The 14,300-nt window shown below is 47.9% G+C and overlaps 1 protein-coding gene across 2 annotated transcripts in view; it reads right to left on the bottom strand.

Annotated features, from left to right (window-relative positions):
• The window catches only part of LOC144138596 (uncharacterized), a 71,040-nt gene that overhangs the window by 16,157 nt on the left and 40,583 nt on the right, over nt 1-14,300 (bottom strand). The window contains exon 2 of one of the 2 annotated variants that reach the window (XM_077670971.1): nt 2,765-2,895. The exons of the other annotated variant lie outside the window; for it this stretch is intronic. The gene's annotated coding sequence lies outside the window, so the exon portion shown is untranslated. The remainder of the gene's footprint in view (nt 1-2,764; nt 2,896-14,300) is intronic. 2 annotated transcript variants of the gene reach the window in all.

The following is a 14,300-nucleotide window of genomic DNA, read 5'->3' as shown; positions in this document are numbered from 1 at the left end:
TTGGCGGATTTTTGGGCCGCGGGGGAGCTGAAATTCGCCTCGAGGAAGCGTGCTCCACGGTGGGTAAACGACGCCGTGTTGAACATATATCTGCAATATTTCGTCAATTTTTTTTTTGCTTGTGTGTGTGCTTAGGATCGCGTATAGAGGGTATTTTGATCGTTTTGCTGCATAAACGGATGTTTGCAAAAAAACGATCTCGATATGCTCGGCGCCCATGGGCAGTAAGCAGAAGCGCGTGTCAGTGTAACAGACTGCTGGTTTCAAACCCCTTGTGTGTGTATTACAGGTTGTTTGGGGGGAACTTAGTAAGGATTTGGCACAATATATAGTTTGTACTAAACCTTATCAGTATATCAACACCTCACCCTCAGCCACCACTGTCGCCAACTATAAACAAAACTTCCTCTCTCTAGAATTCCAAGCTGCTCTGCAGAAGAATTTAGCCGTGCAACTAATGCACAACATCAATAAAATAAACAAAACGGCTCCCGGAGAGCGTTTTATAAGGAGTTATTAGCGTCCCCCTTTCTGCAGCCAGACAAGCGTTCGCTTTTGCGTTGCTTAGTTTTATGTTGCCGACAAAGGGGCATCCCAATTTTGGCAGCAGACTGAACTCTTGGCTGGAGTGAGTGAGCGAACAACTTTATTTTGCCCTAGTCGGGGACAGGGGAAGAAGGGGGGCGGAATCCTCTTCGTAGATCCCCCCCCCCCCCTTCTCAGATTGGCTGGAGAAAAGTACATCCTAGGGATGTAGTAGTCACTGTGAAAATCGTAAAGGCCAGCTCACGTAATACTTCAAGCTGGGTAGGACGCAATGTGACTGCAGCAACGGTGGAGATGGAACTAATACCACCCGCGGCGCAGGCAAGTTTCAGTGACCCATTTCAGTTTGGAAAGAATGTACGTATAAAGGCAGAAAACCACCGTTATTTTCTATTCACGTGCGGCTAGGTGCCAACCGCAACAAGCTTCTGAGCACATCTACTAAGATGGTGGCTGTAATCTGAAGAGATATTAGAGTTGACTAGCTTTATTTACTTTACCCTTCTTCTCTACCCCATTGTGACGTCAACCTGTGGCAAAGAATTCTGATGTCCCAGGCACAGACACCATTACATTTTCCTCGAATTTCTGCCACTACTCCGAAGTCGGTGTACAGAAAGAGTTCAGCAGAACAAAATTTCCAAATACATTGTGTGCTTTAAAGAGCGCAACTCACAAGCTACCAGTCTGGCTCGTTTATTAGCAACATTTCATAAAACAATGCGTAAATTAGTGGCAAACTCGCCCGCGCGATGCCTACAGGCTACAAAACGCAGTCAAGGCAAAGGAGCGACCTCGAGCGGCCGCGCCAGGCGCGCCGTGATCGACCATTTTATCGCCGTGCACAGTACAGAGAGGGGGAAAGGCGACCCGCGCTCCGCGACCGCTGAGTACGAGGGTACCTCCTCGCCCGATCACTGGCTTGCCTCCTCTATCTCCCTCCACTCCCCGCACGTGCGCGAATAAACCGGCAATCGCTTATGTGCGCGTGCTTCAACATGAATGACACCGGCAAATAAGGCAAACAACAGTTCTGGAAGAGGGGTAGGCGGTGGCGAAAAGAAACTCCGGATCGGCGCCGAGTGAAGCGGCTTCACCGGAATGAAAACTGGTGTTTTTACTGCTTAGCAGTAAAAACACTTGAACCCAAGGTGTTTAAAAGTGTGGTGATGACAAGCGAGTCCTCCGCTGGCTTGCCATTGCCACTTGCCGGTGCCCTCACCATCTCCCGACGCTGCGTCGCCTCTTCTCACAGCCCTCGTCTCAATCTGCGGTTACCTCGCCTAGCGCGCGATCCCGGGCTCCCACTCCGTGGCTTACACCCTTTCCTGGCGCACGATCGCCCACTCACGTTCCCCGGCTCGCGCCTACCTACACCTTATTTCGGGCCGCCTGTTTTCTGAACTCGCTTAACGCGCCATCTTGAAACCTTGAGATTCAGTAGACCTTCCCCTTAAAATGATGCCTAGAACAGCGCTTGGTTGACTTATTTCAGGAAATTCGTCCTTGTGAATAATCAACCGCTAGACAACTCCAACACCACTCTAAAACCTCGGGAAAGATCAGGGGCGGTATTCTCGTAACTGTCTCTTTTGAAAACGTCCCTTTTGCGTCCCTTTCATCCTGACGTACTTCCGGTTAAGCAGTGGGCCTTGGATTCAAATAGTGTAACTGTTCTTGCAAACGCATTTTAAATAACTGAAACCGTATCAGAGTATCTTTTGTGTGTTTATTGTTCCGCGAGCGAACCAACAATAAGGCGACGAAAAATCGTCTGCTCCAAATCGTCTGCTCCGAGTAGCCACGGCTCATAGCTCCGCCGTGCTTGCATGGCGTCACATCCGGGCGTTCGCTTTTAGCCAATCAGGGCTCGCTCAAAAGGGACACTTTTTAAAGGGACACAAAGGGGACAAAGCACGGGAATACCGCCCCAGTACTGGTGTAGGAACGTGTGGCGGCAGAGAATGTCGTGTTGCATGGCTTTGAGTACTCTCATTCCTTACCCCGTCCCCCCTAGAATTCTAACAAGCTTTCTAATTGACTCGTTCTTTTCTTGAATTTAGTGCCAATTTGGCGTTATTCGCTCTCTCCAACGCCCGTTTCTCGCCGCCGCAAGAAGACGCCAGCGGCCGCCAGACGCGAGCAAAACGCTCCGTGTGGTTGCCGCTTTACGGGGGGCATCTGGGTCTGCGCGCCCAGTACAGGTGCTCTCACTCACCGCTTCCTTGCGAAACCCAAACGGGGAGCTTGACGTGGATGTATCTAGCAGCCCGTCGCGCCCGCAGAATGGCCGCAGACAGCCCAAGGTCGTAACGCTCTCGGTCGGTGCGGGTGGGTGGTGTGGAGGAACTGCAGGCCGGCACGTCGACCATATGGACACGTCAGGCGTTCAGAGCAAATCAGGCCCCGCCACGGTATAGCACGAGAGCGCCAGACGTTCGCGCCACCAAGAGGTGTTTTCGCTCCAAAATTTGTGGAACATACCCACGTGGGGGATTGTTCAGGAAATGTGGTAGCCTCTTTAGCGCTAATCGTCTTCTTGTAAGACTATATAATGAATTTGTAGTAATAGAAGCGAAGAAACGACCCACTAATTACACGATAAAAGTGGAAAAGAGTAGATTGCCATCCTAGGTTAGGAGAATAGAGAAGAATGTAATTTTTATAAAACTAAACCGTACAGAAAAACAAACCCATGAAAGGGCGCTTAGTCTCAGAAATATGCGCGTGTATGACCCCACCTCTGTGGCAGATGTAGCCCCGAAGGACCACTGTACAGGTACATAAAGCGTAAGGCCGAGGCGTTCGACCGGAGTGGTTAGGAAACGTTTACTTCCAAAGAAAAACCGCAGAAATGTAGAAAAAAAAACGACCAATAATTTCGCTTTTACAGCAAAGAGCTCAAACACCGGAGCGGGTGAGATCATCCCGATGGAAATAAAATTTAAGCTGGAGTATTTTACAGGGAATGTAACTTCGCACTGGCCGGATTCACAAAACCATGTATGTATGTATGTATGTATGTATGTATGTATGTATGTATGTATGTATGTATGTATGTATGTATGTATGTATGTATGTGTGTGTGTATGTATGTATGTATGTATGTATGTATGTATGTATGTATGTAAGGGTTGGCAGTCAAGAAAACCTCGGAAAGCAAAGTGGAGAATGTGGTAGGTCATTGAAACAGATAAAAAATTTGGAAAGACAGAAAGAAAGCGGAGAAAAAATGCCAAAAATCAAAATTCTTTATCAGTTTCAATGACCACTTAGGCCGTAGGTCTGCATTTCTGGTAATAGCTGCCGCATGTCTTTCAAAAGTGATGATTTCTTTGAGCTGCCTTTAAGCTGGGGACTCTGATAAAATTAAACAAAAAGCAAGTTATCGTTCTTAAGGCAATTTTAAAAACAAACATACAACTTTTTCTTTACTGCTTCAGCCATAGAATCAATTTTTACCGTTGCTTGGCCTGGCATTGGACGGCCCGGCCCGTGTTGCCGTTCACGATTTATCGAGCACCTGTTTTAGCGCTTGCATCACCGAAAATCTGCTTCTCCAAACAACATTTTGTGCATAATTGTGCATGAAATTTCGTTTACACTGAAATTTCGACAAACTGGACTTCGTTACACAGAGGGTGAAAATACAGGGTGTGCATACGCTAGAAGTTAAAAAAAAATCCGTGGCTCGTCACATCGGGGGTTTCGTTAAATTGGAGTTCGTTACATCGAAGTTTGGCTGTACTCCGAGGCTACATGCAAACATGCTTCACCCATGCAGTAAAGGTGGGTATTTGTTGGTAAAGACCAAATTACATTTGGTCAGATTGAGTGCAATTCCCCACGACTGGCACCAAGAAAAAAAAATGTGTTCCAATCCACCCTGTGAAGGTAGTTGGAAAGCGAAGACGTAAACGGCACTCACAACGATAACCCATGCGATGTCACTCGAATTCACACAGGTGGCTCAACAAACAGCGAAACCAGAGACAAGTGAAATGCACTTAACCACACCCTTTATTACTGCAAAGAGATATTATTTGATAAGGTCAAATCAATGCATGATTCATGAACGGTGGTTGCTTGAGTTGTATTGGTGAAGCACATGAGTGGAAACTCTTTTTTTTATAAAATTAAAGGAATCTCAAACCCGGTGTTATCTCACTTCTCCATCTCTGCCGCCGCCGGTGGAGGCTACTGACGGAGAAGTGAGATGTCATGTGTTGGTGTGAGCTTCCTTTAACTCCTAGCGCATGCGCAAGGTGTGCACACGGCTACTATACGTGCCGTGGGTGGAGCGCACAGCAGCTCTAGAGGTCGCGTGACGCTATCACGTGGCATTCAGCGAGAATGCAGGGGGTAAACCCGCAGACATGCTCGGTGAGTGCACCGTCTGTCTCCCCCGTCTCCACGTGGGCTCGTATAATCGGTAAGACAACGGGCTCTCGTTCCGTTTCTCTATCCGTTCCAGGTTCGATTCCTGGCGGTGTCGGTAACTTTTATTTGTTCGCGTGACTTTTCTGTTGACACCAATGGTCGCGACAGAACCCTTGGGGGGGTAGAGGTAAAAAGTTTCGCTTTCAAACAGAGGTAAGATTGTGTTGCGAGTTGCGATACGTTGGTTTCTGCTATATTACTGATGTTCCAATAGATATAGCAGTCATCAGCGTATAATCTAGTATGACCGAACTATCCAAAAAGGAAGTGGGCCTAAAATGAAGCCATGCGGGACAGTGGACAACCGAGAAATACTCGAAGAACTTGGGCCTTCAAGCACAATACACTGTTTCCTTCCAAATAGAGGCATCGTGCCACTTCAGCAGTTAACTCAGCATGTTGAGAACAAATAGCTTCCACTGTAACAAGGAATGCAAAACAGAATTGAATGCTTTGCGAAAACTGACAAATATACAATCAAACTGAGTGCCGGCATTTATTGAAGTTGCGATGTCATGCCCAAGTTCAATAAGCTGCGTATTGCATGAGAAACCCACCCTAACTACTGCCGGTGGGATAGGCCTGTAGTTAGAAAACTTTTGTTTGTCACCACTTTTAATTAAGTACTGCATTTAAATTTACATTCTTCCAGTCAGTTGACAGTACACCGAGTCAAAGTGATGCTTGAAACATAAAGATTAGAAAAGGAGCTATAGACAGTTGCACAGTGCTTCCAGAGAAAGTTTGATATGCTGTCTGGTCCAGAAGCTGAATGCACAACCAATTTTTCCAAAACACAGACGATGCCGGTTTCGGATACTACTATGCCTTGCATTTGCGTATACCCATTAAAATTTTCAAGCATAGTATCTGGGCAAGTTTGCTGATTGAACACATACTGGAAGTAGACGTTAAAGCTTTCGGCTTTTGCATAGTTAATGCCACCCATTACATCAGGAATACTAGCTTTTGTGCTTTTTGCCATATTTCCACATGCATTTGGGGTTGCTTTTAAGTTTTTCGCCAAGAGAGCCTAAGTAAGTTTCATACGCTTTGTGCATTCCTTTCGTCACTCTCTTGCTCATCTCTTTGATCTTCAACCATAGCTTGGGCTGAGGCAAGTTGCAATGCTTTCTAAACAACCAATTCTTTTTGTTAATGAAAGATCAAAGTTCTCTGTCGAGCCATGGTTTATCAGGGCAATGTTTTGCTGAGATTATGCGTGAAGGGATGACCGTTTCTGTCAGAAACAGGATCTTTGTTTTGAACCAATTCCATTGATCGTTCATACTGAGAGGTAAACTATGCAGCTGAAATTCGGGAACGAATGCATCTACTGCACGCGAGCGCAAGTTGTAGTTCTCTTTTTTTAGGAGAACCCTTTGCGTGGCTCTGTAGGACGATGGCTCTTGACGGTGCAGGTTACGTTAGTGATAACAATACCAATTGATTGCTGATACCAGAATCTTGAAGACAGACGTACGAATACGAGGCCAGAGTCACCGAAAAAGCATAAATCAAGTAAATTCACGCTGCTAGCACAAATTCATGTTGGCGTTTCTACACATTGAAATAACGAGTGTGCATTGATTATTCCGCAACAAGCAGAGTACAAGTGAGATGTATTGGGCAGTACCGACCTGGTAGGCTGCCATTCTACATCAGGCAAATCAAAGTCTCTTCCGAGAATAACATTACTTGTTTGCAAACTTAATAACATTCTACTCATTGAAACAGAGGTCGAGGGGTTCATAAGCCAGGTCGTTTGTAAAAGGAACCTACGGAAACTGAGACACTATTTTTGAGCAATGTCTTGACTAGGCAGTTTCACATCATACTGTCTCGATGTTCACAGGTTGGGTTACTATGCTGTCATGAACAAGGATGAAAACGCCACCACACTGAGAATTACGGTCTCTTCTATACACAGAATAATTGGAAAGGAACATTTTGCTGTCATGCATGGTGCTGTCGAGCCAGGATTTCGTTCCAATAACTATGTGTGGTTTTGCATTTTCCATTTGTGAGCTGAACTCTGTTCTTTTATTCTTGAGGCTACCGCAGTTGACAAGAATACACACAAGGACATGTTTCCCCGATGACCCTCTCTCCGAGGAATGAATTTTCTGTAGTGGCTATGAACTACAGAGGGTCACAGCATCTGCTACGCTGTTATAAACAGAAGTTTCTTTGCCTATTTTACGGTTATTAAACTGTAGTTTGTTAGTTTCTCATCGTTTTAGGGCAAAGTGAGGCAGCTTCTGCATTTCCAGCTTAGGCTTAGCCGAAAAGTCTTTGCTCATCGCGAAATTCGTTCCTTTAGGTTTACCAGGTGCCGTAAGCACTTTTTGTTTGCTTTAGTAAGAGAGGAACTGCCCAATAAGAGGCCATTAAGTTGTAAGAGTGGAGCGTCCTAGTCGGTGAGCCCTTCCTATACCAGCAGAATTTGCTGAAATATTTATTCCCTTGGAGAAGAATGCAATAACACAGGCATCTGCCTCGTTTCATGTTTCCTTTGCATCATCTTCAAGTCCATAAAAATTAAGTTATTCTGTCTGAACCTATTCTCTAGATGATCATGGCAGTTTTCTACCTTGAACATGCAACAAAAAGACTGCTAGTTAGGGAAACAAGTCACACTACGCCCTCTTTCACCGGTAATACTGATAACACGTTATTAGATGCGAACGCATCTCGTTCACTCGCTTTGTCCCTGCATCCATCCGGCGTTGTCGGCGTTGTCGGCGTCCACCCCTCGCCCATTCTCCTAGCCGCGCCAGCTGCGCTCTCCGCCGCTCACCCCCTCTCCTCTCCGATAGCGAACACTCTCTCGCGAGGGGCATTGGATTGGGTTCGATTGGATTGGCTTGGCTTGGCTTGGCTTGGCTTGGATTGGATTGGATTGTATTAAAGTGGATTGTGTTGGATTGTGTTGCGTCATAGCCGCGGCAGACGCACTGGCACAGGCGCGTCCCCTCACCGTTATGCGCGCTATAAAACGCGGTGCCTGCGCCGCTCCGCTCCATCGTTCCAGCGCCGTTCCTCCGCTGTCCAACGCTGCAACGTGAACCCCCTATGCGTCGCATCTACACAGGGGTTCCCGGCCGGGAGGGGAGGTGGGAGTTTTTTTAAACTACCTTGACCTTCTAGTTAGCTCAGATAACTTCTTTTCAAGAGTTTGTTGCTCTAGTCAAATGGAATGAGCTTCGTAAGGAATTTCGGGCTGCATTAATTGCATTGACAGTACCTGCAGGATTTACCACTTTATTCAAAACGGCTGCTAATTTTCAGGATCGAAAATGATTCCCCAATGGCAAATGAAGCTTTGTTACCTCGTTATGGGACACAATGTTGTAGCCATCATACCAATATGTTATCGAGGTGAAAACTGTGGTGGCCACACTAAAGCACCGCCAACATTATGCTTTGTGAACTGCTTCAGTAGCATGTTCTCTTAAGGATTTTTCCCATGGTGGTTGCCATCAATGTTTATATTTGATGCAAGAGATAAGTATGCTGGTAAAGTTCGGGCCAAACTATTTCTTTCATGCTCCAGTGAAAACAAAAACTCTCCAAAACTTGAAACAAACAAAACGCACTGTCTGCCAAACAATCGAGGCTGCCTAGGAATGTTACTCTGTACATATAATAATAACTGCCGCGGATATCGGCTGCTACGGCAAACAAAGTTAAGAAAACCATGACACTCACTCCACCCCCAGTTGTATAAAAATAGTGACAACCGACGCGCGCCGTTTGCACCTCTGCTAAGACGTAGAACGCTCTCATTCGGACAGCATAATGGCCCAGTAAAAAAGTACTCAGCTGGCTGGTTTCGGGGCACAGCACGGGCACATTTTACTCTTCCGATCTCGCGGACGTAAACGGGACGGCGCTCCGGGAAAGCCTCGGGAATTTGCAGGGCACTCGATATGACTGGCTCCGGAAAGGGTTGAGCTCATAGTCACCAAGTCGAAAAGGCTTCTTGCAAACAGCTGCAGTCGCTGGAACTCGACCCTCTACTTCCCTCAAGCGCACAGCGTTCACCCACTGGCTGCGTCGAGGTTTGTCCGCCGGCAGCTTGCGAAAATACACTTCGGCGGTCACCGCTGTTAGCATTCGACGATATTCTGTTGCGGCTGTTCGGGCAGCCAACAAGAAAAGGTGGCCCTGGCATCTTGTTCCAGCATGCGGGTGGTTTTAGGCGCGCGCAATGCGTAGATGAGCGGAAAGGACCGCGAAGTTTCGCTTTTGGAGATAACGGCAATTACCATCGCAACCGCCAGCGGCGCCGCGGCTTGGCAGCTTGCGGATGCCGGAACCACTTCAATTATACCTGTACCGTTGTAATTTTGAGGAAATATTTTACGTGTTTCTTTGAGAGTTTGTATGCGTGCTTCTCGTTCTGTTGTTTGTCACGTGACTCTTGGCGGATCCGGTCAGTCGCCGTCTATGTCGCCTAAGCTGGGCGACGGGCAGCTTCACTTTTTGATTATCGTTTACGCGATTATTTTAAGGCTACTCGTTCGTATTCGTTTTCCGGGGACGTCAATGTATCCATTTAAAAAAACTTCGGTTTTGCCTTCAGTGTCCCCTTAAATAAATATAAACATATTTAACAAACATGAAAAAAAAAACACGAAAGCAACGAAATAGTTCATCTAAAATTGACAAAGCACGGAGCGGGCATTATAAACGTCAAACGAACGAAACAAAGAACTTGCTGATGGACGTTTTATTTTATTGTAGCTTTCTCGTCCTAGAATTTTTTTTGCACTCATGCGACAGTTAGGGACACGTCTTAACTCCTCTGCCTTTTATGCCAATATATTGCGTAGGAGCAGCTTGTCAACCGTCACGTACTGCGGATAACTGGACCAAAATGTATCACAAAAATACGTCAAAATGTAGAGTTGTAGTGAAAAAATCGAGAATATAGTTTGATCAGGGCAACAAAAGAGTCACTGGCAAGAAAGTACATATTTATACCGAAAGCCTGCTCTGCATGGCCCGAATTTACCTGCGAATTCGCCGCTGCGCCGCCGCTGGTGCGGTAAAACGATCTATTGCCACAGCTAGAAAAATCGGTGGTTTTGCAGGTAAATTTGTAAAGCGTGGAAGGGGGGGGGGATAAAGTCAAAGTTTATTATGGCACTGGTTTCCAGTGGTGGCCCAGCTGTTACATGGCGGTACTGAAGCCGCGACGCCTGCGGACGCCCATCTCCCTATAGTTTGTTCTGAGCAGCCACTCTCTGTCGCATCGGGCAGCGCCAGCTCGCAGAACACCCATGTGGATGAAGGCTTACCACAAGAAGGCATAGCATAAGGCCTAGCCACGAGGAAAACGGGCTATCAAGGGAGAGTAGATGCGCTTTCCGGACAGGATTCCTGGGGTTCTAGACAAAATCCTAGGATGGTTTCCGACGCAGGTGGTTGTCTCGGTCGCCGTGTATGACAGCGCAACCAAATTTCGGAAGGGGGGGTGGGGTGACTGAAGCGCCATAAGCCCCCCTCCCTACGCCCCTGATTTATACGTCCCTTACACGCACCCGTTTCTTTAAGTAAAGTTTGTTTTATTGATTGGTTGATTGATTGATTGATTGATTGATTGATTGATTGATTGATTGATTGATTGATTGATTGATTGATTGATTGATTGATTGATTGATTGATTTGTCGCTATTGCCGAGAAGAGGCGAGGCGGGACACGTCCGAGCGAGCCCGCCTGCACCGCCAGGGCCGCCGATCATTGCCAACTTGCACCAACTGCCGAGAGCCCGAAACGCTGTAACACCTGCTGCGCTACTGCCCCAAGAACGACGCCGGAAAGACTGCACTCCGGCCCGCACTCCAACGTCATGGAGTCCCAAACCACACGCTGTAGGGCATCCTTTTTCCCAGCGTACCGGACGCCATCTGACGGCGGGTCTTCCAGCACCTGCTCGACTTCCTCGTGAAGTAGGTCTCAAGTAGCGGCTGTAGCCTCAGAAACACAGCCTTGACGAACAAGATGTGACCATCCCCCTCACTCCTTTTTCTTTTTCTGACTTCTTTTTTTTTTCTGTACTCCCATCTCTCCTTCCTATCCTGTCGCGGAATTCCCTCTGGCGCTAGTAAAAACCATATCACTCAACATAACGGCAACACAATGGAACCACACGGAACCGCCACGATGCTTCTCATCCTCATCAGGGTTCCCCACGGGAAGATGGTGTAATTTTTCTCTTCGTTTCCTTCTCAACCCAAACACCCCCCCCCCCCCCCTAACCCCTTCATGACGTGAACCCAAACTGGGGTCCCGTTTATTTCTTGCTCGTGGCTGCGCCGGACTACCGACGCGTGGCCACCACTCCTCAATGGCGCCGCGAATTAACGCTCCTAACCGCCGGTATAGGTATTGAACATATCACCATATTTTCATGGGACCACTCCGGACACAATGCTCAATTCCAGTGGCTTGTATTACAAAGATGCGTAATCTATCAGTCTCCACTCAAAAATCAGACCATGAAATCGTGAAATGAAGAAGTGTATTTCTGAGCCGCAGCCACATACAAAAACAACACGACAGTGGCGCAGTGCTTCCGGCCAACGTCCGGCCGGGCTACTTTAGCTGCATGCCACTATCACAACCATTCGCGCTATCTGGCTCATTCACACCATCTTGTTGAAGGCACATTCGATTAAGGTCCCCGAAGAAGTTACCGCGAGGTGTCACTTAGGCTGCAATTAACCGCCATCACCAGGCATTACGAGTTTGAGTCTGTTTAAATAATTACCCTCTTCATAAGTTTAAATGACCAATGCTTTGAGACATGTTTCGACACCAGGTCCGGTGGATGCAAGAAGTACATAATGCAGTCATGAACCTGGTCAAGCAAACATTTCCTATGGGGGTGATGGCTGGCCGCCGTGATCCCAGAAAGGAAATCTGCTGCGCATCCCCTGAAGGCCGACGGCCGTAGACAGCGCTTGCTACTTGCTGTGATGCTGCTTATGGCGGCTGTTTATGCGATGCCGTCTGCCGGTGCCAGAGCTTTTGGGGCTTGTACTTTCCCGCATGCGGGAATGGCTTCGCGCTGAGGCCTGTTGACCGGGCCCGGAGTACAGGCAGAGCGACCTGACGTATGGACTCCGCCGGAGCTCAGGAGGCTTGTCTGACAGGTCATGGCGGATGCAAGGGAACTCGTGGGCAGCCGAGACCACGGACTTGGGTGCCGGGGGGCGTTCACCCAGGGACACCAACTTGAACGGAGACCAGGTTGATCTTTTGTGCTGTCGCGCAAGGGATTGCCTCTCGGCGATTCCAGTGTCACGCAACTGCTGGCCAATGGTCTGCGAGCTCCTTCGGGCCTCCCTGCGCTTCTTGCTCCTACTGATAGTGTCTCGTAGGGCAATCATCCAGCCGTAGAGGTCGCCGCTGGTCCGCAGGAGCAGCTGTTTCTTGGTTCCCAGTCGCAGAACGATCAGTCCGTGACGTTTTTTGTCCCCCCAGTGCACGGCCTCCACATCCGCGAGATTCACTTTGCGAAGAAGTCTCCCCATCTTAGGGGTGCCGATCTTTGAATCCTTCTTAAAGCACGCCAAGTAGTCCTTCGTCAGCACAAAGAAGCGCTCCTCCCAGCGGCTGAAGAACGTGTCCCGCTTCTGCCACATCAGATCTTTCTTAACGATGGTGGGCTCTGCACGGGGATCATTCGTAGTGGCTGTAGCCGAGACGTCTCGGCTCCTGCGGGCAATAAAGCTTTCCCTGCAGGCAAGCTCATTGTTTGTCCAACGAATGCGAGTCTTGTTCAGGACAGCTTTGCGGGGACCCACATTGCCGAAGCTGCTTATGACGTCGTGCCTCACCGGTGGTTGCGTGTGGCGCAAGGAAGTCCTGCGCGCACCAGGGACTGGCCACGGCGCCCTCCCTGGTGAAGCGCTGCCGGAGCAGGAAGCTGCAAGAGCTGCCGCCATCAATGCCGAACCTCGGGGGACGCAGTACTTGCAGAGATAGCTACAGCAGCTCAGGCAGCTGGCACCGGAACGTTCCAAGACGAAGGCGATGACTATGGTGCTACTAAAGACGAATATGACACGGGGACGAACATACGGGGATTGGCCAATATACTGATTCTTTTAGAAAGAACGTTTATGTGCCGATATGGAAAGCTTTTTTTAATCCTCCTTGCGTCATCGAAAACTATACGCTCATCCGCGCTTCACCCTCCTCGCAAGGACAACCCCTGGCTCATCAGTGCACCTACGCATTAATGATAGGAATGATTGGTCAAGAATTCTTAAAATGTTCATGCAGCAGGAACGCTGGCTTCATCTGGTTGAAACTCTTCCGACTCGAACTGAACAAACCACATCTATGACTTTTTTACGCATTCAATTGAATCCTCCGACGGAAATACAGCTCGTGGACCATACCCACTTATCGAGCATACAGAAGTGGGGACTGGACAGAAATTAGCAAAGGCTCCATGCACTATTCAGGGAATACGGAATTCTCAAGACTCAAGCCAAAACTCTTCCAACATAAACGGGATGAACCCTTTCTTATCTATTTTAGAGGCCTCCACGCACAGGTTACTAGCGACTGTCACCGGAGTTTGTTGATCCCATTTCAGCCAGGCAAAGTGCATGCGCACGATGTTCTCTATGTTAGCTTCGGGAGCGCGCGGGGCACATTTGAGATTCTGCTGTGTGTGCATTAGATACATCCACTACATCCACTCAAGTGTAATATGGATTTCTGGGCAAGTTGGTGCGGAAATTCATAGCGTATACACCACGTACAGAGGAGAGAATGGACACCACACAGCGCCAACTTCCATCTGGTTTTATATGACAAACGCGTTATTGCACTCTCTCCTCACTTTCACTTCCAATTCCAACGTGCTGAAGCCCTGCGCATAATTGTTGACTCTTCATCTGTCAAAAACAATGATTTTACACTCACGCACGACGTGGCACTTTTTTTTTACTGCACGACCCTCCTACATATAGGAAAGGATGAAGAGGAAACTGGTGTCATCCTCATGTAATTACCACACGTTCAGACTAGACAGACTTTCACGAGGGGGAGGCGTTTTGATTCTAGTTTCAACAAAATTCGCTCATAAGACCAAAGTATCCTTCCAGCTTCGAAGATCAGATTGTGAAATTTTGGTATTGGAGATCAGACTCCCTGGCTGTCTTCCTTTCTCTTTGGCGAACGTTTACTTTCCACTTGGGGTTATTGATTCGGAACCCCTAGATCTCGCTCTTGCTGCGGCTGTACCTCCCGTCGTTGTTGCGGGAGACTTTAATTCCCATCATATTTC

Source organism: Haemaphysalis longicornis, unplaced genomic scaffold, assembly GCF_048455015.1.
Source record: "Haemaphysalis longicornis isolate Haplotype H1 unplaced genomic scaffold, Haemaphysalis longicornis Haplotype H1 scaffold_1, whole genome shotgun sequence".
Taxonomy (NCBI): domain Eukaryota; kingdom Metazoa; phylum Arthropoda; class Arachnida; order Ixodida; family Ixodidae; genus Haemaphysalis; species Haemaphysalis longicornis.
The sequence above is the reverse complement of the archived record's forward strand: the minus strand, read 5'-3'. Positions and strand labels throughout refer to the sequence as shown.